Genomic DNA, 23,308 nt, shown 5'->3' with positions numbered 1-23,308 from the left:
TCTTTACACAGGCATCTCCTAAACATTAGTTTCTCATTTTTCCCCTGATTAGTATCATATTCTCAGTGAGCACATCATGACAATAAAAAATAAAACAACAAAAAAAAAGAAGACAAAATTGCTAAAAATACATTTGAAGTTACATTTTTCAGTGTAAAACTAATACTGAAACAGTAAATATGACACATCATCCTTGACAGGTCTTTTGTAATTGTATTTCTTATGCCCTGTTTGGGAGAAAGAATTTTTCAGTTCCAATATTTTGGCACAGATAATAATGAAATTATGACTTGATTGAAACATGGCAGTAAGGAAAAGAAGAATAAATAAGGGGAGAATAATAAATAAATAACAACTAGTCTTGAACGACTAGTGCTTGAATAAATGTTACATACATATTTGCTACTTGCAGCTGTTGTAGTTTGCATTGTACAGATACCTGTAGCATGTCTGCTTAGAATAAATTTAATTGGTATTTGGACTGAAAGTCTTTGTGAACATTGTTCATGTAGGCAGGTTAGCAGTAGAAAGGCTAATAATAGGACAAATATGCTCAGTTCAGATTTTTGTTTTGTGGAATGGCACTAGACACGAGCAAGGAAACTGAGGCAAGCATGCTCTCTTGCTGTGCTGTGCTGTGGCTGCCATTGTCACAAGGACTGCTCTCTACCACAGGCTGGCTCCAAGGTAGGAAGGGCAGGGACGGGATTTTCTGCATGGGTAAGTATTTCTTTCTAGAGACACCGGAATTATTTTTTAATAAAGTGCTTTACTATTGAAAATGGCCTCTTTTTTCTCCAGACTTATTTATGTTTGTATGAAAATTTGTACCATCAATTCTTGTTTACTAGAACCCTTATTTGACCAAGAAAACCAAATCCCTTTATCTTTCAAGCATTAAAGAGCCTAGGGAAAAATATCCAAACCAAATAGCCATTTCAGGTTGGATTTTTCTCTTTCCATATTAATGGAAAGTCCAAGATAAAAGAGCTTCTAAATTCTTCAAGGAAATATAATTGTCATCGTGCCTCTAACCCACTGAAATTACACTGTGTGAGAGAGACCACACAAAAAGTTTGTGGGTTGCAAAAGAAGGGAAGAGCTAACTTAAATTGTTAATGGCAGCCAGGATAAATGTTCCCATTCTGCATAGCTACATATACCAGTGGCATGTCTGCACTATTTCCATTGATAACTTACTGTACCTGCAGGGAAGAAAAATGCCTCCAGGTATTTTGGTCAAAGTAAGGTTCTTCAAGACATTGTGTTTCTGAAGGCCCGTACATTAAAGCTGTAGCTTCCCCTTAAAAGTAGTTTTACATCAAAGAGCTTAATTCATTGTCAAAGAGAAACCCAAGGTTTTGATCCAATGCTCATTAAAGCCAGCAGGAGTTTCAATAATGTTTTGAGTAGGAAAAGGTTCAGGTTGTGAGTCTACCTTCCCAATGACTTCTTCATTTCAAAAGTGTGTCCCTTTTTTTATTCAACTAGGAGGTTCCTGTGAAGACTGTATTTGATTGCTTGCTTTCTTGTAAAGCCTAAAAGAACTCACCCAGTTAGGTCAAACTGCAGTGAAGAGCTTTTCAAATAATGAAACTTGTGGAAAACAATGAAAAACTAACTAATTTTAAAGTGGCTTAATGCCCTGGAACATGCTAAAGGAAAGTAGTGTGTGAATGATTACTTGATATAAAGGTATATCCTGAATTATACAGATACTTAGAAACTTGCTATCTTTCCTTCCTCTGTAACATACTGATCATAATTCAATTCCTCTAAAAGAATTTATTGTTTCATATGGCTGCTGTATTAAATAGCTTTGCACTTTTATTATTCCAACCACAGCACCCAACTTGGTGTGAGATGCAGTAGTTTTGAGCCAAGACTGTCTTTTCTTATTTAGACATCAGCAGTACAGTGTGCTGTGCTGCTCCCATTGCTCTAAGGTTAAAGCCTGTTTTGTGAAGGTGGCTTTTCCATGCTCTTTTGTAATCGTTCTTTTCTTGGTTGTTATGGAGATAAAGCTTATGCAGTCCCTTTTCTGCTTACTTTATCATGCTCCAGGTCCAATAGCACAGTAAACAACCTACTAGGCAACCTATTTATCTATGTCAGTGCTGCAAGTTCAGACCTCTATTATTTAAGGTATGAATCTTTTTTCAGGTACATTTCTCTGGCATCAATTCAATTTATTTATTTTTTTTTTTCAAATTGCATTAGCCTGTGTGGGATTTTAGAAAATATCAGGAAAACTGCTTTGGTAAATAGGAAATTTCCCCAAAATACTAGTGTCAGTTGTCAACTGAGCTTGTGTTTCAGCTATTAAGTACAACATGAGCCAATGGGGTGTTTTGCACATAAAGCAGTTTATAACACGTCAGATGCTGATTATTTTCTCATGATTGTCAGTGAATTAAAATGTTTCAAATATTTTCTTTTTCTACTAGCTGGTTATTTACTTTAAATCCCGTTTGTGAGTAAAAAAAAAAAATCAAAGGATGTTACCTTCCTTCTCTGTATTTCTCACTGAAAAGTTATATGTGTTTTTCCGACCAACCAATAGCTCAAATTTCCTATATTCCACTGAAGAATGAACTCTAAGCGGGTGATTATTTTTAGAGATGGGTTGTTTTGGTTGGTTTTTTTTTGTTGTTGTTGTTGTTTTTTTTGGTTTGTTTTTTTTTTTTTTTTTAACTTAGGTTACATTGGCCTTAAAAAGTACCTGTGGAAGTGCCATGAGCATCTACAGGGATTCCGTATGCACCTGTGCTCCCTAGCTTGGGGAGACATTCCGGAAATTACTTGATTCTTGGGTGCTGCCTCACAGGAGGCACAGCTGAGTGGTGGTCTCTCCTGTGAACTGGGCTTTCTTACTGAACTTCACCTCTGAACCCAAACTGCAGCATCCCACTGTGCCTCCCTTGCTGAAAGGCTCTTCCATCCTGGGAGAGGCAGCTGGACACTGCCCAGCCTACCCTGGAGAGTATTGGTATGAAATGAGTTTGAGGGGAGTTTGTGATGAAACCCTGGCTATCTGCAAGGGAGAAATCAGTTCACAAGCACTGCTTTGGAGGCAGGTTTCTGCTGAGAACTTGGGAGTTATAAATTCCCTATATTCTCAGTTGCACAGGTAAAACATCTCCTGCACTGAAATGTCTGAACATTTCACTGCATTCATAAATTGCTAGAGAGTCTTTGTTCAAGAAAAAATAGCATTTCTGGCAGCTGTAAAATACGATACATAGAATATCCTCATGGCTTTATTCTGCTCTTCAGGGACTACATTAAACGTAAAACATCAACCTTCCTCACTTCCTGAAATTCATTAAATATAAAAGAAATGATCCTAGGAAATGCTTTGGGAAAGATCTCTGCTTATAAAAACATAGCATTAGATCCTCTCCTTATAACTCTTGGGGAACAAGAACAACCATTTTAGCTCTCTCTTTTACTCCATTCCTGTAACTTCCATTATGGATTATTCTATTGTGAGACTTAATCCTGTTGATAAAATGACTCCTTTTATTACTGTGCTGACTTGGGTATATTGCATTATGTAGTAATTTTCTTTTAATCCTTATCAAATAAAAGACATGCTAGGACAGTTATCTATTATAGCTTTATTTTTCTTCCAGACAGTATCAGCAATGAAGATTTTAGAAAGCTCTTCCATGACACCTCAACAATGAACATGCAATATGTTGTCTACTGCTTTAGCATAATTTCGGTTTTTTTTCTCTAGAGGAATTTAATGTAATTTTTAGATACTAGTTAGACTGTAAGGACAACTATCTTTGGTTTTAGCAGCAGTTTTTAAATCTCCCTAATTTCAAGGTAGAGACTTGAGTCCTGGTCTGAGCTTCAGTTGAGTAAATCAAGGCTGAATCTAGTGTATTAATGTTTAAGGTTTTATTACAGTCTGTAGATTAGGGCTGGGGGATGAGTTTAATATTATATTAGAATTTTATGGGTGATCATAGATGATGTAGTGAATACAGACCTGCTTTGTTACTGCCACTTCATAAGATTGTGTTATGGAGGAAGAGGCAGGTGTAAATATACAAATATAAATACACCTTCCTATAGACATATGTCTATACAATAAAGTGGCATACATATGTGTGTCTGTATATATACTTATACATGTGCTTTTTTCTATTCCTGAGACACAGTGAACATAGTACTAATATAATAACCAGTCCTGTATTTCTAGATATCAGGGCCTACTTATGCTCCTCTTATGCTATCCCAAAAAGTACACTTTGGCCTTAAGTGGATAGAAATCCCTCTGAGAGAAGTGGCAGCTGGTCTTTCCACTTCTATGCAACCCTTGATCCCTCTACAGAGAGAGTGGCACTGGCAGAGTTGATGCTGGAGCGGTAAGCGTCAGTGTTAGTGGTAATGAGCAAGCTCGGTCTGTTATGTCTGTGCTTTCCTATGAGCAGGGTCTGTGCCTCCACTTCCTCCTCTAGGGAGTCAGCAATTCTTAATAAATATTAGCCTGTAATAAAGCATTATCAGTCAGGGTTCATCGCTGACTGGCATTGAACCACAGAAATAAATGCAAGTTGAAGCTGATTGATAATGACTAATCTCAGCACCATCTGTCAGTGGTACATCTGTCCAAACCCTGTGGTTCTGCATCTTGTCTAGCACCACTTTGGATGGGGCCGAGCTGCCAACTTTGCTGCATCTTGGCTTAAGAAAAGAACCCTTTAGGAGTGAGCTGCTGTACTGCTAAAAGTTTCCTGCTGTTGTGAGACAAGTGCATACCATATGCAAGCATTTCAGCAAATTCCAGGTTTGTTCTCTATCAACAGTCATGCAGAAATATTTCACCGAAATGAATAGCTGTATAATACATCAGTCTCTCTGACTGTGCAGATTGACCTTGGTGGGGGAAACATATTTCCCATGCATTTAATGTTTTTGGAATCTCATGGAGAGAGAATGTATGATAGCAATACATACTGTTTAGTCATCTCACTTGGAGGGGTGCATATTTTTCAGGGGTGATTAAGCAATGAATAAATTAGGTTATATCAAGTGAATACTAATAAACATTACCTCATCATCACATTTGCAGCATAAAGCTGTGTCTTACAGACAACATTTAAAAACTACTTCAGAATTATACAAAATGTTTTACTTTAATTCCTCAAGATACAAACCCAGATTACCTTAACACAGCCCAGGAAAGAGAAAAATAACTATGCTTAAAATGCTTCTGACAGCTTTCTCACACTAAAGTGTCACAAGCTTAAATCTGAATTGCAAAATCTACCAGAAGAAACAAATGTTGTATTGCCATTTCTTGTCGGAGCCGATTTTTTAAATCCTACTGATAGACTCATCTACTCAAGCTTTTATTCTGTGGAGGAAGAGCACCTTTTAGCCCTTCTGTTTTTAGAACTCAACCATCTTCTTTTCCTACCCTTTTCCATAACCCAGAAGTATGGCCGTGAATCAGCTTATGAGGCACTGGTGACCTGCAGACATGCAGGGTGCCAAGCTGTGGAGCTCCTCTGAGGACCCCACCAGGCTGCAGGGTTGCCACGTTTCTGCCCCTGCTTGGTGATACCTGTGGTGTGGTCATGCTGACCCACTGAGCAGCTGTATGCAGTGCAAAGCCAAAAACAAGAAGAAAGGTGCAGAGGTATACTCCACAAACATCCAAAAACATATTTGTCACTGAGGAAGAAGCATGGAGATGGCTACCTGATTCTCAAGTTTGATGTGAATTTGGTAGTCTTGCTACTTGGGAGAAAAAGCCTGCACCTTGAAAGCACCATGTGAAAGCAAAAGGAAAATTCCCTGCATTGCTAGATGTTTTCTACCTCCAGTCGCAGCAAATGTCATTAACATACATCTACATTTAGCTTTACTCTGAGATTTAATTTGGCCAGTTTAGGTTGCCCAAAATGGAAATTTTAATAGGACCCAGATCTCTGAGAGGTAGTTGGTACTTTTGAATAGATTTCACTAATTCAAGGTAGTCACTTAAAAACCCAGCCACCCGAGAACACTTGTCTTTCTCTGAATGTAAGTCTAGATTAATGAGGGAGAAAGAGCTGGTTTTTTTTTCATAGCTTGGTTCTGGTAAGTGCAAATATTCCAGGACAACACAGGCACAAGAGACCTATATGGAAGTTTATGGGTATTGTGAGATCTTCCATAATTTAACAAAGTTATCAGCAAGACTGCTGCAGAAAAGGTTATTTTTTTCGTAAATATTTTTGCTGTTTCAGTGCTCTGTCACTTATCATGGACTTCCTTTTAAACAGGAAAATGTAGTGTTGTAATCGATCCTCATGCTGATAATTTAGGGCTGAAACATGAAAATAATAAGACATAATGAGGCTGACCTGGATAAAAATATTCAAATAAACAATTATGATGTTAAATGTTGATGTTCCATTAACTCTAGGTTTCTACAGAACTAGCATGCAAACCCTTAAATGCTTCTGAACCATAAAGATCTTCATAAATATCAAAAGCCAAAAGAATTTTTTTTTTTAATTTCTTGTATGGCCTCAAGGCATTTTGCAACAGCTCGCTTTCTTTCCAAGAAAAAAATGAATGACCCTAGTTTTAGTTCAGTTTTAATGTAAACCAGCTCATTGTCATCCTTTCTTATGAACTTTAACCGTCTTCATGTGAACTAGATTTTTAGACTCCAGATCAAGTGTAATTTCTTATGTGTGTGTATCTGAGACATTCATATGGGGCTAAAAAATACAGCACAGAAACAACAGAAAGGTTTGTGGGGTGGGTTTGTGTAGCCAGGTTTTGATAGTAGGGTGGCTACACGGGTGGCTCTCTGAGAAGCTTCCACCACATCCACGGAATCACTGCCAGCCAGCTCCATGACAGACTGGCCAAGGCAACCCCATCTGTACTGTGGCAGTGCCTCTGGCATAACACAGTTAAGAAGAGGAAAAATTTTCTGCACAATAGCAGTGCCAGCCAGAGAGAGGACTGAGAATATGTGAGAGGAACAGCTGTGCAGGCACCCAGACCAGTGAAAAAGTAGAAGAGGTGCCCCATGTGCTGGAGAAGAGTTTCCCTTCAGCCCCTGTTGCAGACCCTGGTGAGTCAGGCAGTCCCTCTGCAGCCCATGGAGAACCCCACACTGCAGCAGGTGGATGTCTGAAGGAGACTGTTAGCCTGTGGGAAGCCCATGCTGGAGGCTCCTGGCAGGACCTGTAGAGAGAGGAGTCCACACTGGAGCAAGTTTGCAGGCAGGACTTGTGACCCCACGCTAGACATGTTCCTGAAGAGCTACAGCCCATGGGAAAGACCCCTATTGTAGAAGTTTGTGAAGGGCTGTCTGCTGTGGGAGGCACCCCACCCCACCACCCCAGAGTTGGGGAGGAGCAGGAGGATTCCTCCCCCACATGAGGAAAAAGCAGCAGAGACTACATGTTATGATCTGATCTGTGAGTCCACTCCTGGCCAAGGCTGAGCCCATCAGCAGTGCTGGTAGGCTGAAGTAACATTGGGCAGGCTGTTTTCATTATTGTTTAGCAGTGTGGGAAAAAGGAAACAGATGAACAAAAATTAAAATAAACTGCCCCTTCCAGTTAATTTTTATCACTCTGTACCTTGTCCTGCATGGGTCATCCTGGCAAGCAGTTTGAGTGACAGCTTAGAGGAAGTCCTTAAATTACTCCAGCACCAATTAATCTATTTCACTTCAAGACAGATGTGTTCAGGTCCAACTCAGCCATCCTGAAGCTTCACCTGGTAGACAAAGAATGGAGGAAGATTTGTTATGAGCTGTAGTTAAAGCAAAATTCTGTGATTCAGCTTGGTTCAGCTGAAAAAATTCATAATGAATGGAAACAGATCTTCCTGCTTTGGGTATGATTGCAAAGATGTCCATTTCTTTTCTGGGCTTCAGTGCATATACATTGCAGTTAAGCAGGGATTTCCAAGCTACAGGAGCATATGTATACATCCATACTGGATTTATACACAATTTTGGAAGTCCTAATAAGTCCCCAGGAAGTATCTGCTACTGACTATGACTCTGCTGTGTTAAGTGCTCAGATTCAAATAGATGTCTCAGCTCCAAAAATAGGCATTTCTTTCAATGTCAGAGCAGAGGTGATGAGTAGATTAAAGGGAAGAAGAAATCTAATCGTGTAGTTTACATGCTTTGGTACTGCAAGCACTTGAATTTGTGCCATAAGACAGAAAAAAAAGCAGCCCAAGAGAAAGGTGGGTCTTAACTGAAATATTCTGGATCCCTACCCACATGTAGAGGGCTGGGGCATTCAACTATGAGACTCAGACAAACCAGGAATGGAGGATAGTCATCTTAAGGAATGCTTGGTATCTTTTTCTGGCACTATCTGAGGAAGATTCTGATTGATTATTCCCTCAAGACATACATGCTCACCCTTCAGCAGTGTTTCCAGTCAAAGTGCTAGAAAAAAAGATCATAAGAAAAAACTGGCGCAGTGCAGAACCTAAATGAATTTACTGTAAATTCTATCTTCTGTCCCTACATTCACCACTTCGACTAAACATAATGGCTTTCTTTCTCTGCCATGAGTGAGTTTTGACCTACCATAAGTTGTTTTATGCACCAGACAGGGTGGAAAATGAACTAGCTGTGACCTTCGTAGATTATAGATTGCATTTCAGCATTCACTGTTTTTAAGCTGGAATTCTGCCTCTCCAGATAAAAATGCAGGCAGGTGACCTGGGGTGATTGTATGCTTGTGCGGATATTAGTATTTTATTTAACCTGGGTTTATTGGAAGAAGATAATATTTTGTAGCTCTACTAACTCATGCATAGGCAAGTGTTACAGGTTCTCAAGTGAAACCATACAGGGAGAAAGAAGGTGTCTTTTATTGATGAACCCAACTTCTGTCCTACTTCTGTGCTAATTGTTAAGTAACGGGTCGTTAGTGATTAACATGTCAGAATGTGGGGAATTAAAAAAGTTTGATAATGTGAGTCAGGAGGACATTGAAAGGACTGACTGAGATGCTGCCCTTCTTTCTCAGCTGTGGAAGCCCAGGCAATAGGTTATCTATATCCTGGAGAGACCAAGAAATCACCTCTTAAAGAAACTCTTGGAGGATTGAATTTGCATGGGCACTAAATTTTTTTATTCTTAATGCAATATAAATGCTATATAAGTGAATATTGCAGCTTCAATCCTATTAATAGAGGTAGGAGAAGAAAAGACCCATATCTGTGTAGGAAGAACCACAGTATCTCTAGTAGCTAACTCCATCTTATTTTTTGTTGTGTAAAGTGTTACAGATTGTATTTATTATTTAATATTATTTCTAAAATTTTCCATATGTATTTAATGTTTCCTTTTCTAAGAGATCTTCCTCTGAATACTGGCTGTAAATGATTAACATCTGCTTAATTAGTATTTTAGCTCAGAGTCTCTGAATCCCAACACCATGTAATGCTTCTTGAGGGAGACAGGGAGCTGTAGCTCACATTCCAGCAGAGTGTCAAACTGGGGGGGCAGGGAAGGGACAGCTTCAGAGGAGTTTGCTCAACAGCCCCCTTCTGCAACACATGTGCATAAGGAGACAGGCCAGACTGGGCAACCCAGTCGGTGGCTGACACAGGATGCCTACTGTCTGACTGCTGTCAGGGCCCTGTGATGGGAGAGGACAGATGTTATCCTTTCACTGTGTTTGCACTGTCAGAAGGCATCCATCAGACCAAGGTGAGTGTCACTCAAAATGCGTTGCACACACCCCACCTTTAATATTCTGCAGGTGCAGTCTACAATTAGGTATGAAATTGATTTGCCAGACAACAGTAGAAAGGAGCAGAGAGGACTCCAGATCTTTCTGGCTTCAGACCAAATTGTTTTTATCCCTGTAAGGAATGAACACTAAAACTAATCCAAAGTGCTCTTGAATTTAAGGATGTGGGTGTTGAATTTTGAATTGAAATTCTAGCTTTCTTCACTTTAGGGCATTTAGATTCAGCATATTAGAGCAAAAGAGGATGAACTGTCAGTTCTCATCCTTTGAATATTACTCCAAGCTGGTAGGACACATCAACACTCGCTAAGAATATGTCCTTCAACTGACAAGGTACAGAAAACTGCAACATGTTTAGGAAGAAGACCTCATATTTGACCAAACTAAATGTGTTAAGAAATATTAGATCGAATTCTGTTTGGGTTTTTTGTTTGTTTGTTTGTGGTTTTTGTTATTGTTGTTTTGTTTCCCTTCATTTCCAGATCACACAGGAACAGTGAATAATGGGGCTCCCAAGAGAAGCTCTGATCTGGTTAGCCTGAACCCACCCCTCGCCTGAATGATAGCACATGCTGCTGTGTCAGCTGCTGACACTCTTTAAATGAGCATAACATGTGCTCCCATCTATATATGTTATATATAGATGGCAAGCTAATTCTCTGGGGCCAGAACCAGGGAACAGCCCTCCCTTGCACCTGTCATGGAGCAAGAGTGGCTGCAGGCACCAACTCATAGCAGGGCTAAGATGTGTGTGTCTTACCTAGATTGGTGTTGGCTACTGCAGTCAATTCCTTCGCTTTAGATGCAAGATGTACCTGAATGAGCTCACAGTTTCTTGCTTCCTATGATTTTTGAGACCTGTGCTAGCCAGAATAGAAGAAATCAAATACCAGTGAAAATTATGCAGCATCCAAAGTGACTGAACCTATGTTCTATGGAAAAAATTGCAATGATGATAATACAGTGAACATCAAACTAGGAAAGTTTTCCTCTCATGGCTATCCAGTAAGACTACTGAATCAGGACATTATTTCAACAGGAGCTCAGCACAACTGTACTACATTACAATAGAAGTGGCTTGTTCTGAAAATACATTAAAAAATACACAGGTGACAGTAGAACTTTCATAAAACTATGAGGATACCCTTCACCTTTGGTCAACCTTATGTTCTAAAAAAGATACCAAATAGAATTACATTAAGCTTGTAAAGCAAACAGTGAAGTTACAAAATGCCAGAATTAAGCTTTCTGTGTATCTCTCTGCATTTCAATGTGTGCACCCCTGGGCTGTCCCCTTGTTGTGTATGAATTTTGGCAGTTTGACTGAGGATCATCCACATTTTTTTCTGCAAGACCATCTCATTCAGTTCCCTGGCTGAACAGCACTCACTGATTGAGTGACTCCTCAATATTTTTGTTTTACCCTCATACTTCAGTGCATGCCCCACGGACACATTTATTTTATGCTACTCAAACCTTTCCATGTGACAGAATTATAGATGTCCTCAGGGAATTTTTCTGTGGTGTTACTCATTGCAAATTTTTTTTGTGCAGTATGTTGTAGTGAGGGGTGATACTAGCTGAATTTTTGTATTGAAGAAAGGTAGACAGATTAGGCTTGAAATAAGCCTTTAATTTGGGCAGTTGTTTTGAGGCACCAAAGACCATTTATTTTTTGTAGAATATTTAGTGCAGAATTATTGGCAGACTGTCTCAGTCACAAGACCATTCTTTATCTTGCAGAAATCCTGTCTTCCTCAGCACAAGCCTTTCAGCCTGTTACAGATGCACTGAGCAACCTTGCAGCTGAAACTTTAGCCATCCCAGCCATGGTCCATCAGGTGCAACTTTTATTCTGAGTGTCTGAGTCCACTGTTTGAGCTAATGGAGAAACTGGAGGATGATGGTAGGTTGACATCTTTCACGTGATCAGACAATCTTTCACATGATCATACCTAGAAGTAAAATATGAGCATTACACAAAACTCAGCATTAAGTCCAAACTTTGAATGGTTTTGGAAGTTGATCTTAAATCTAGCTGATTTTCAGTGTCATTCAGTGAAGACAGAGTGGTGTGGGCTGCAGCACAATAAGCAAAGTGATGCAGAGACCATGGTTGCAACAGAGCCTCCACAGTCTTCCTGTCGGGAACAGCTGGAGGGAAGCAGGTGCCATCAGGTGTTCAGCATAAAGCCTTGGCACGATCAGGAAGAAAACTAATGAAAAGTTATTGTCACTCACTCATACTCCTATATCTTCCTACATCCTCTTGTTATTTTTTAGCATAACTGTAGATGCCTCATGGCAGCTGTCACATTAGCCCTTCACCAGACAACGAGATGGGAAACCATTGTGGCCTTAACTGGTTGAAGGGTTATATTTCTCCTGGCAACTTTTAACCTCAAAGCAGAGAGCTTCTTTAGATCATGTCAGTTTATGTTCCTTAAAAATAAAGATAATGCAAGTTTCTACTAAGTCAACACTTTTATTTAATCTGGGGGTTTTGTGTCTTTACGCCCTCCAAACACTGGGTTCCTCATAATACTTAAAGCCTTGGACCCTTCCCACAGATTTTTCTGTGCAGATCTCACTACCCAAACCTCCTGTCCTCTATGGACTCAGTGTCTCTTTTTCCTTCCCAAGCACTACCCCACAGCACTGCTCTTGCACACTCAGAGCCTGGTTCCTTCTGCTTGATTTTCATCTCCTTAAATGAGCAATGCAAAGCAGCAGACGAGTGTAACTCAGCATCTCTACTCACTCTTGTCAATGGGGGTGTTCCCTGTATCAGTCAAGAGAGAGCAGAAGACAGCTGACGTGTGTCACTTCATTACCCGTTCTTAAACCATGAAATAATCTGCTAAAAAAATTATCTATCAATGTGCTGGCTAAGTTACACAGCCCCTTCTACTTATTTCTATATCTCTAACATCCAGCTCATCTAAAGCTAGTTTTCTGTTAAAGACAGGAACAATTGACAAGCTCTTGAAAAATACCCTTGTTCCCACCAAGCAATTCACAATCCTCTGCCAACACAGCTAATAAAATTAGAGCTGTGAATAAACATATACATCAAAATTCAAGGAGCCAGCTGCCTACCTGGACCTCTCTAAATAAAGGCCAGTGTACTTATATGACAACCTAATCAAATTTGTAATATTCAGAGCATTCACACTGCAAGAGGACTGTTCTGTTTCTCACAAATCAATCAAATGGCAGACCAAACTGGCAAACAGAATTATCGAGGTGACCTAAGACACTTCCAAACGTTCAGCTAAATAGGAGCATAATTTATACATCAAAAAATGTGTAGCTTGCCTGCAAGCATTACATTCTTTGAATCTGCCCTTACATCTTTTAGGGAATGGTCTCTGCCTTTCAAACAAACAAACAAAAACCAACCAAATTAAAAAAAAAAAAAAAAAAAAAAAAAAAAAAAAAAAAAAAAAGAAGAAGAAAAGGAAAATATTTGCCAGAGTGAAAATATAAAGAAAAATAACTAGCTGGGTACAATATTTTACAATCTGATAACTTTTATGGTTATGAAATGTTTAATTCACAATTCTTCCTCTATTTAAAAAGATTAAAAATATTTAAAGTACAACGGCTGCATCATAACAATATAACAGTTTTGGAGCATCAAGACATTGATCCATGTCGTGCCATATCTCAGCCCAGGCATGATTCTGCAGAGGAATGTGTTCAAATTACTGTAAGCAGCAATTGCAGAGTCATCAGGGATCTTTTTTCGCAAAACCTCCTCACAGTTATTAGATGATTTGCAGAGGTTCTCCTTCTGTGACTGCTTATCTTTCTTAATATCCTGATAAACTCCCAGATACAATGAAAACTAGTGGAAACATAAATATCATACATTAAAAATAAACAAGAATCAAGAGTTTGAATTTTCCTTTTCCTTTCCTTATCTCCTTTCATCCTTGCCTTTTGATTTTCACTGGATAGTTAAGCTATGTTAGCTCCTTGTGGTTCATTCCACCCATAAAGCCAAAGATAATAACTTCCAAGTAAAATCATGGTGAAAATGTTAGGCTAGAAATATTTATACATTGTTCTAATTTTTTACATGGTGCAAATCAGATAATCTGAACCGATAGTCCCTATGAAGGAGTTGTTTTGGAGTAGGATTGTCAATACTAAGAGATGTGAGTTTGATTTAGAGCCTAAAGGTTAATATGCTCTCCCCATAATCAGGTTAATTACTACTACTATTAGATATTTGCACATAATTTCCATTCTGAATACTTTTAGTCTAAATTTCCAGCCTTTCAATATTGGCTTGGCCTTTTTTTTCCAGGTTAAATATTTCACAAACATTTTGAGGAAGTGAATTTTCTTTTGATTATTAAATGAAAAACAGGTTTGGATGCCTTCTATAGTTCTTTTTTATTCTGACTGACAGCTGCTCTAAAGCTGAATAATAAAAAAGATCATTTTACTGCTGGCAGAGCAGACATTAGGCAAAATCCTTTAAGGAAGAAATCCAGGATTTTAAGACAGCCAATGATGCACTGGAATAGAAACTATCTGCCTGTAACACTGCTCCAGGATGTGTACACAAGAATCTGTTCCTCACTGGACACCAGGATGAAAAATCTGAGAATAAAAAGAAATGCAAATGCAGTTGACAACATCCAGGAGGACAAAACAGCCTGGAGAGGCTAAGCATGAGATCTGCCACGTATCTTCAGTAATACTGCAGAGCATTCCCCAAAGGGAAAGATGGTAGGAGATTCTGCAGTCATATCTGGTTAACCTGAATCCATTTATAAAATCAGTGTTACATATCCTTTTAAACTGGTTGTCACCTTTTCAGTGTTTATCGTCTTGGAGAGCATGCTCAGATAAATTGAGAACTCAGACCTGTACTGACTTTATCTAATTCTTTCCCTGGAAAAGAATATATTTCAAATGTCCATTTAGTCTGACTTCACAGACGTCATGATATCTTTTTTTCATTACTGGAAGATGTAGACGAGAAAAGGGAATTTTTAGAATACATATTTAAAATTATTCTAAATTAAATTTATTTTAAAAGGTGTTTTCTTCAATAGGAAAATTTCAATTTTGTATAATTTAAGAGGATAAACCCCAAAACCCCAAATATGTTTAAAGGCAGAATATTTAATTTCATAATTGAAATGGCTGGATGAATGACAGATGCTTCCTGCTTATAAACTTTTAGGAAGAATCCTTTTGGCCAGGTGCCTGGCCCTCCCCTGATATTTTTTTTTTTGTGGGAGTTTTGTCTTACTCTCCTAAGTCATTTCACCCTTTCTAGTAACAGTTTTGCTTGATTCAGCAGGAGAATGGCTTTCCATACAATTTTTCAAATTGGCTGAGTGTCACAGATCTGCACATGGGAGTACCTGAAGCTGAGGATCTACACTCCTCACAATAATTCTTACATTAGCCTGAGGTTTCGGGGGATGAAGACTCACTTGTGTGGTTCAGAAAAGACAGCTTTTACCTGTTTTTCATACCTGAATTGCTATGGTTGGAGCATTTTCCTGTGCCTGGTGAATCATAGTTGTATATGCAGAAAGCTGAATCAGCACTGTGACTTTACCCCCTTCTCATAGGTATTGCATGGGTATAATGATTTATCTCATGTTTGTAGTCCAGACTATTAAACCAAAATCCAATTGAAATATGATTCACATAATGGAATTTGATTGAAAGACCTCTGATCCCAAGACCTCTGTTGCCCTCAGAGGAGGGTGATGCAGCTGATTACATCAGTTATTTTAGTCCTATACCTGCAAAAGGCCTTCAATGTCAGTCATAGCTCCGTGAGTGACAGTACCTCAGGATTTCCAAAATGCACTATGTGGTGCTCTGGGCACTCCTGGATGAGGTAATCAGGTGTTTGCTCTTTCTCACAGTATTTCTTTGTGTTGAGAAGTCTTAAGATGATAATATTCTGAGAGAGCCCTGGAAGCAGAAAACAACCTGATCTATTTCTGACATTACCTGAAAGTCTTGACTTTATACTAGTCACACCTATGTAATGTAAAGGAGCCAGCTTCAACAGGAGGGGCAAAACAGTTGTGCCCACAGTGACAGCCTGGACACAGAGAAGTTTTGTGGGAAAGTGGAAATAGGTTCCCTCATCCCCATGGTTGATGGATAAGTGCTGTAACTGAGTCCACTGCTTTGCCCTCCCTACCTGAACTGGCTCTCCAAGTGTTGTCAGCTTCCCCACGGGCTTGGAACCATGTCTGGGCAAGAATGAAGGGAAGGCCACAAGCTCTGAGGGAGTTTGTGTCAACATCTTGGTAAGAACTGAGGAACTTAATTTAAAAATCAGGTGTCTACATATTTCAGGCATTGACAGAGTCAGACATCAGCTGAGCAGAGGTTTCAAGGAGCTATATTTGGACTGCAGTCCAGAGAGGCAGTTTGGTATGATATCAGCATGACAAATGTGACAGGCTTGTAAAAATCTTCACCTTCTCTTCAGAAAGATAGTTAGCAGGGTTTGTAATTAAGGGGACTGCAGTTGTGAGATCCATTCCATGCCTTCGGTCATCTCACTCTCATACTGGTCCCAGAGGAGAATCCAGGTGCTCTGTGCTTCACCAATTTTTTCTTCAGACGCCATCCTTTCCTTGACAATGCCAGAAACGTTCTTCCCCCTTTCTATTTCCCTCCCTGAGCCAACAGGCACTTTAAATATACAAGTATAGCTGAAACTTTCATTTAGATTCCTGACGACTGGCACCACAGTTATTATATCCCCAGACTGACAGTTCCTGCTGATTGGTGCCACTCAATTCAGAAAGCAATATCGCTTTGATATATCAACCTGGCAACTGCCTGCAGGAAGCTATTCTAGTCCTTCTCTCTGAATTTCACTCTAAGAAATATACTCCTTTCAACAGGATTTTTAAGGGAAAAAAAAGCAGAACATTTAAGAGAGGGGATGGGAAGCTCAGTATGCCCCCCATAGCCTTAAACAAGAGCACCTTTTTTTCTTATTGAGGAGGTAGTAACTCTGCAGGAGACAAAGACTGTAGGAAGACCTTTACTCCAGAATTTTACACACTTGAAAAATCCAAGTCTTTTTCATAGAAATAGGGAAGGGTTTTTAAAAATTTAGCACTGAACTATATGTCCTTTATGAAGAATATGACATGTTGGTGTTTTAAGAATATGTTGTTTGATGTTTCAGTTCAGGCTTTGTTGTGGAGCTCAAAGGTCAAGCAGTCAAGATGTTAATGGAGCAAACACGGTAGAGTTGTGCTCAGTAGCACTTCAGCTGGGAAGATTAGGAGAGAGTTCCCTGGGATACTGACAGTACTCAGCTGCTGCCAAGTTAGGGGACAGTCCACTTGCCCAGTAGGAATTAGAGAAAGAAAAGACAAAAGGATAATGTGTAAGAGTTTATCTCAAAGGGGGAAACTAACACAACAGGAATACAAAATAGCAGGCAAATGAATTGTATTTGGACTGTGAAGAAGGAAGGAAATCTGAAGTTGCAGAACCAGAATAGATTTAGATCAAAATCACTCTATATTCCTATTCATATTACCACTCATCAGTGGTAATATGAATACTGACCTGGTACAAAACTATTCATGTTCTCTTGCTCCTCCTTTCAAAGTGCTTTCTATTTTCTTCTGAAAAAAATGGCATCAAACAACCAGATCTTCCTGGACTTATTTTTAGCATGGTGGTCTCAGGATAGAAATTTTCCCTCTGTCCTATGGTATAAGAAATAGCTGAACCTGAGTTACCTATGCAGGCAGATGGAGCTGGTCTGACTGACTACTCTGACATGCACACAAAGATAGTCTTGAGGATCCATTCCTTAAGTCTTCTGCAGTTTCTCCTCTTATTTTCTTTTAATGCTTAAAAGTTTCCCTTCAGTTCCTGGGGAAGAATTGCCTAGCTAATACTTATTTCTAATAGTATTTTTACTGTTCCTAAGTAACTTCTTTTCATAGATGTAGTTTATTCTGACAATAGTGATGTGAGCCAGAGCATGTAGTTCAACCTGAAAGCTCTGGGACCAGTCTCAGGTCTGTGCTGTGAAGTGTTTTGCTAGAAATGCCCATAGCAAGAGCCCAAGGAATTTCCAGAAATGCAGGTGTCTGTTTATGATTTCTTTATCTTCTCTGAATGTGATTTCATTCCCTTTAGCTATTGTGTGTATCATCCTTCCATTTAGAGTTATTTTCTTAAGTGTATCTGGAGGGCAGTGGAAGGCTCTTAGTGAAGCAGTATTGCATGCTTCAGTAATGCTGTATGAGAATATTCATTCAATAGTTTATGTAAGAAGGAAGCAGATGTTCTTGACATGTCAGAAATGTAAGAACACTTTATCTTGGTGAACTGCTTCTATCAGTTCCTGCAGATATTTTTTACCTGCTCACATCTCCAAAGAAAGAAAGTATTTAGAAGTAGTAGAGAATTCCTGAGCTCTCAAGGGTGCTGCTGCTGCTAAAGATGGAGGTCACAGCACCTCTGTGAACTTTGTTTTTAATACAATTGTAGGTGAAGCAGGTGGCAAAACCTATTACATTAAATCCTATTAATTAAATGCCTAGTTAGAAATATCCATTTTTAAAAGATGACTGTGCAGGTTCCAGTGGTTACAGTGGCTGTTACAGTGATTTAAAGGCCAGTTATTCAGCAGCTTTCTCCTAAGATTTGAACTGATTTCCTTGTAATAGCAATGCCACAACTTCTTTGTCTTCTGCTATAAGCTTTTGCTAGGATGTAACATTTCACATTTCTTCTGTCTGTGTGCATAGACCCAGAAGAGCAATTAGGTTTCCTGCTTAAGCCCACCTAAGAAATGAGATGCCTTGATGTAAAAGAGGCTTTTTTAATCTTTCTTTCAAAGCTACTTTTACCTGCATGAAACTGTATTTCTGAATTATTTATTGCCAAGAAGTTTGAGTATGAGGTAACTGCATGTGCAAACTCTCATATTTACGTGCATGAAAGTGAGAAAAATAGAAAAAAATGCTTTATTCCCATGGTCCATTTAGGCAGCTACATATAACAACAAATGATATTAATATAATATTGAATATTTGGTGTTTGTGCCGGAGCTGGAAGAACATGCAAAATGTTTCTGTGCAATTAGCAGGTAAGTTGATTGCTGGACTACAGTCCAAGCAGGGCACTGGGAAATCAGTGGGTTGTGGTCACACTGCTGGTCAAATTGTGCAATCACCCGGTTTGCTGACTGTGCACAGACACTGAGAGGAGCTTCACTGCCTTGTTCTTTGCCTTCTGCTGCCCCTGTGCTGGTTTTGCATTGATTGATCTCTGATGAAGGGACACCCCCTTTTGATGAAGTCACTCCCCCTGGAGTCTCACACAATGAGACACCTGGCCCTGCACAGGGAAATGCATCTCAACCCTTTCCTTACGAACTAGTGAAAGGAATATTGCAATGAAGCTACTGCCTCCTTCCTAAGCATTCAGTCAAGTAAAATTTGCATTTTAAAAAATGCCCATTCAGAAGAGCAGAAAACTCCCTCCTACCATAGGACAATATTTTGGATGGCATCAAGAATAATTTAAAGAGTCTTTTGTGTGAGGAAGAGAAATTTTGGGACTATTCTTATAATTGAATTATCTTTTTTACTTGAAAAACAAAAAGTGTTCCCAATGAAAACAAAAGGATGACAAGGGAAAGAGTTTCTGGAAAATGTATCTATTTCTGGGGCTGACTCCCTTATATACCCTCTTTGTTGCGGAAGTACAGATGGGCTGCTCATTCAGCTCCCAAGGCCTTCTTGTCTGGCCGTTGAAGCCGTTCATCTCAATGTGTCAGTCATGGGCCACAGCGAAGTGGTGAGACTTGCAGACTACAGGTTTGTTTTGGAATAAAATTAAGAGGAAAATTCTTTTTTTTAATGGAAAAAAGCTGAAGAAGGAAATGACCCATTGGGTGTGACAGGATCCGTGTATTTCTCTCTTAAGTACTCATGGAGATTTCACAGAAGCAGACTGAGGTGATGAGGCTGCCAATCTCTTTCCTTCCAGCTAGTTATTACTGAGATGTCTCCTCAATCATGAGTAAGCTTCATGGAGTTCACAGTGGTACTGGAGATGATGAGAAATCCATGAAGGTTTAACTGGAGTCCAGTATCCCAGGCTCTTCTGCATTCTCCATTAATGACCTTTCCACTCAAAAGGGTTGACATTTTGTTTGGTATTTTTAACCAGTATAGATATATATATATATCAATAGAGAGTATCTTTTTCTACATTTTCCCCCCTCAGCACATTCAATGAAAAAGTATCAACTTATTGAGGCTAACAGGGAGTTTTGTTTGGGAGGAAAAGGCTACAATGTCCCAAGGAATTCTCAGAAAATGTGAAACACTTCACAATATGAATCAACATCTGATTTATAGCATGTGCAATATAAGCCATATCTGGGTGTAAGATGTCATTGCAGATGTCAGTGAAAGAGGAGAAGAATGAACAGAAGAGAATGTGGAGAAGGAAAGCTCAGAACTAAATGCAAGCCTTTTGTCAGTGGACATTAAAGCACCTATTTCACAAAAATGCCAGCATTCTACCGAGAAGGACAAAATGGATATGAGATTTTGACAGACTGGTTTTGAGCAACCTGAGATGCAGTCACTTGTGAAATGTCTTCAACACTGACTCACTCAGAGGAGCTGGTACCACAAGACCTGCTGAATAAATACTCCTCCTGTGTTTCTTCCACAGCAACAAAGAGAGGTGACAGGGTTACTGAGAATGCGTCAGACCACTGAATTCTCTGTAAGTGCTCTCAGGACAGCACAGCCAATTTAAAAATTCTCAACATTTTCTGACTAACACTTTTATAGCTGGAGTACCTTCACAGATTCCACTCACAGCTATTTGAAAACTTCATTGTTAATGAGAAATATTATTTCAGTTTTGTTTTCTTTTGCATTTGTAGAAAGGCTGCACTGTTGGCAAGGTTTTCTCAGTTTGCTGTTGTTTTCCTAGAGCTACTCTGTACATTTTCAAATGAAGTATTTCCTCATAATAAGATATGTCAAACTTCATTTTCCAGTGAATCAAAGAGATTGTGCCTGGGGAGAACTTTGGAAACTGAAGCGTGCCTAGAATTAAAACCTGCAGCAGTTTGTCCTAAATCTCAGATTAAATGGCAAAGATTCCCAGCAGATGATAAAGGATAGCTCTGTAGAAAATAGTCTGGGATAATTAACAACATTTGATAACTTGCTTTGCTACATTTCAATGTTCTGACTTGACAAAGTTCTGTTGACACGCTGCACACATGCTTATGTTTACTTGAAAATCAGTAGTTCTATCAGAGAAACTACCTGAGCCCAAGTTGTCATTATTTCTTACCCATAGGGGCCTCAGGGCCTGATTTATATACCCATGAAAGCTTTACAAACACCCCCCCATGTGCTAGAGGCAGTGGTGTTAGTGCTTCGGAAGGTGGCAGTCTGCCTCTGAGTCGTAAGAGAAAGCATGCTTCAAAAGTTGAGGGAACCAGGGAAGTGACGAACAGTACATAAATCTAAATATTGCAAAGTGCTAAACACTCAATAACTGCTCCACTAAACTACTTAAAATGAGTGAAATACTTACAAGCAGTTCCTTCCTAAAAATGGACCCATGAAAACAAACTTGTCTGGATTGAGCCAAAGGCTTTGGTACACTGTAAACCTGGGTTTATGCCTCCTTCTGTGTCACAGGATACATATTTGGGTTGTTTTCATTAATTCTAGAAAAATTCTGCTTAAATTTGTTTTTCTGAAGTGGAGTCAGCTTATCTGTTTCTCTCTTTTCATCAGCATAATGGAAAGAAAAGGAAAGAAAACAAGTAACACATCCAGGATGTTATGAACCATTGACCTATATTTGAAAATAAAAAACCCCAAAAAACCACAAAAATCAAGTTTATGCTGTGGCTTATTTTTTGAGTACTCAGATTAAAAATTAAAATCTAGGGGAAATGACCTACATTTGCCTTATGAAGATTGTCCCCATCAGATGTTTCAAGACTGGTGCTGATAAACAAAGGCATTCAAAATCAACAATAACTTTGAACAATTTAACTGCTCTAGATATAGGACAATCTCAAATTTTGTCTCTGTGTGTACATAAATATATAGACATATATTTATATGTGCTGGTTTCATGTTAGTGAAGGAATTTTTTTCGGACACTGTATGGATGATTCTGAATTCATATTCAATACCAATTACTCTACTGAAATTATGAAAATATAATCACATTAAGAGAAAAAATCTGCAAGTATATTTTAACATTTTTACCATAGATGTAAAAATTGTGATGTCACAGGAAAAGGAAGTCTGATCACTGAAATGTCAGTCTTTTAGAGATGAAAGCTAGATGTCTGTAATGATTTGCTATTTTACAGACATGAATAGGAAGGAAGATTCCAGCCAATGTATTTTATCACTCAAAACATATTTAGAACATATTTTCTATTATCATGATTACCCAGCCACAGTTTCAATGCGTATTCCCTTCCCATCTCTTCCTATCTAATACTACTAAAACTGCACTGTTTAGAAAATCTTTGAATCTTTGCTTTTACATCTGTCTTCTGTGCTAGAGTCCATCAGTCTTAGGGTACTTAAAAATAGAAAACAGGAAATACTAATAAGTTACACCTAAGAAAGGGTGAGCTCCCTACCTTCATTCTTTTTGCAGCAAGATAATTCCTTTTTTCATATATATAAAAACATGTCTTTGTAGCAAAGATTTCCCTCATTTCAGCTTTTCTTCTGTGTTTCATCTCAGGCTAGCCAGCATTCATTATATTTCTGTACACAGAATCAGATCCTTTAAAATAAAACAAATTTTGCAATTGTTGTGACTATTTTGATGCTGTTACATGTTTTTATAAAATATTTTTAATATTTTAAATATTAGGATAATGCAAGGGAGGAAAAACTCTTTATGCAGAGAAAAAACCCATAAAGAAATGTTTTCTTTGAAAAATACTACTGCATTAAAGTGTCATTGCTGAAATAGAACAGTTTAATATAAACATTAACCTTGTAGTACAATAAAAATTGTCAAATGCCATAGCAAAATCTACCTGACCAAATATGTGAAATATCTCAAATACAAAGGAGGTCTGTAATCTGTTTGTTTTGTTAAACTTAGAGCACAGAGTCAAAAACATTGACTTCTGCATTCTCTTGCTTGGTTTTTTTATTTCTTTACAAAGGGAGCATCAGTGCATATGAACAAAACAGTTCCACTCAGTAGGGCACATAGCTCAGAGCATTCTGTCCCATTTTCAGTGACCTGGAAAGCATGAAGGCTGTTATGCTGTAAAAAGAAGGGAAAAAAAAAAAAAAAAAAAAAAAAAGACAAAAAAAAGATAAAAGGGGAAAAAGAAAGGGAGAGAGACAAAAAACCCAACTCACCAATCTAGCTGTATACAAATAGTACCTTCATCATCAACATAAATTTGAAGCCTATCAGTTTCCTTGGAGAAAGTGATTATCAAGGAAATGGAAGCATGGTGCTCTGTCTCACCATGGTTTCCTTTGGGAAATGTTGAGAAA

The 23,308-nt window shown here is 38.7% G+C and overlaps 1 long non-coding RNA gene across 1 annotated transcript; it reads left to right on the top strand.

Annotated features, from left to right (window-relative positions):
* Positions 1-9,796: 9,796 nt before the first annotated feature.
* LOC136290159 (uncharacterized) lies at positions 9,797-10,346 on the top strand. Its single transcript, XR_010721008.1, has 3 exons — positions 9,797-9,863; positions 9,960-10,082; positions 10,232-10,346. It is a non-coding gene; the product is annotated as an uncharacterized lncRNA (long non-coding RNA).
* Positions 10,347-23,308: the final 12,962 nt, after the last annotated feature.

This window comes from Chamaea fasciata, unplaced genomic scaffold (genome assembly GCF_029207755.1).
Source record: "Chamaea fasciata isolate MVZ Bird 193981 ecotype frontalis unplaced genomic scaffold, bChaFas1.0.hap1 SCAF_5, whole genome shotgun sequence".
Taxonomy (NCBI): domain Eukaryota; kingdom Metazoa; phylum Chordata; class Aves; order Passeriformes; family Sylviidae; genus Chamaea; species Chamaea fasciata.
Note: the sequence above shows the minus strand (reverse complement) of the source record. Positions and strands in the feature narration are given on the sequence as shown.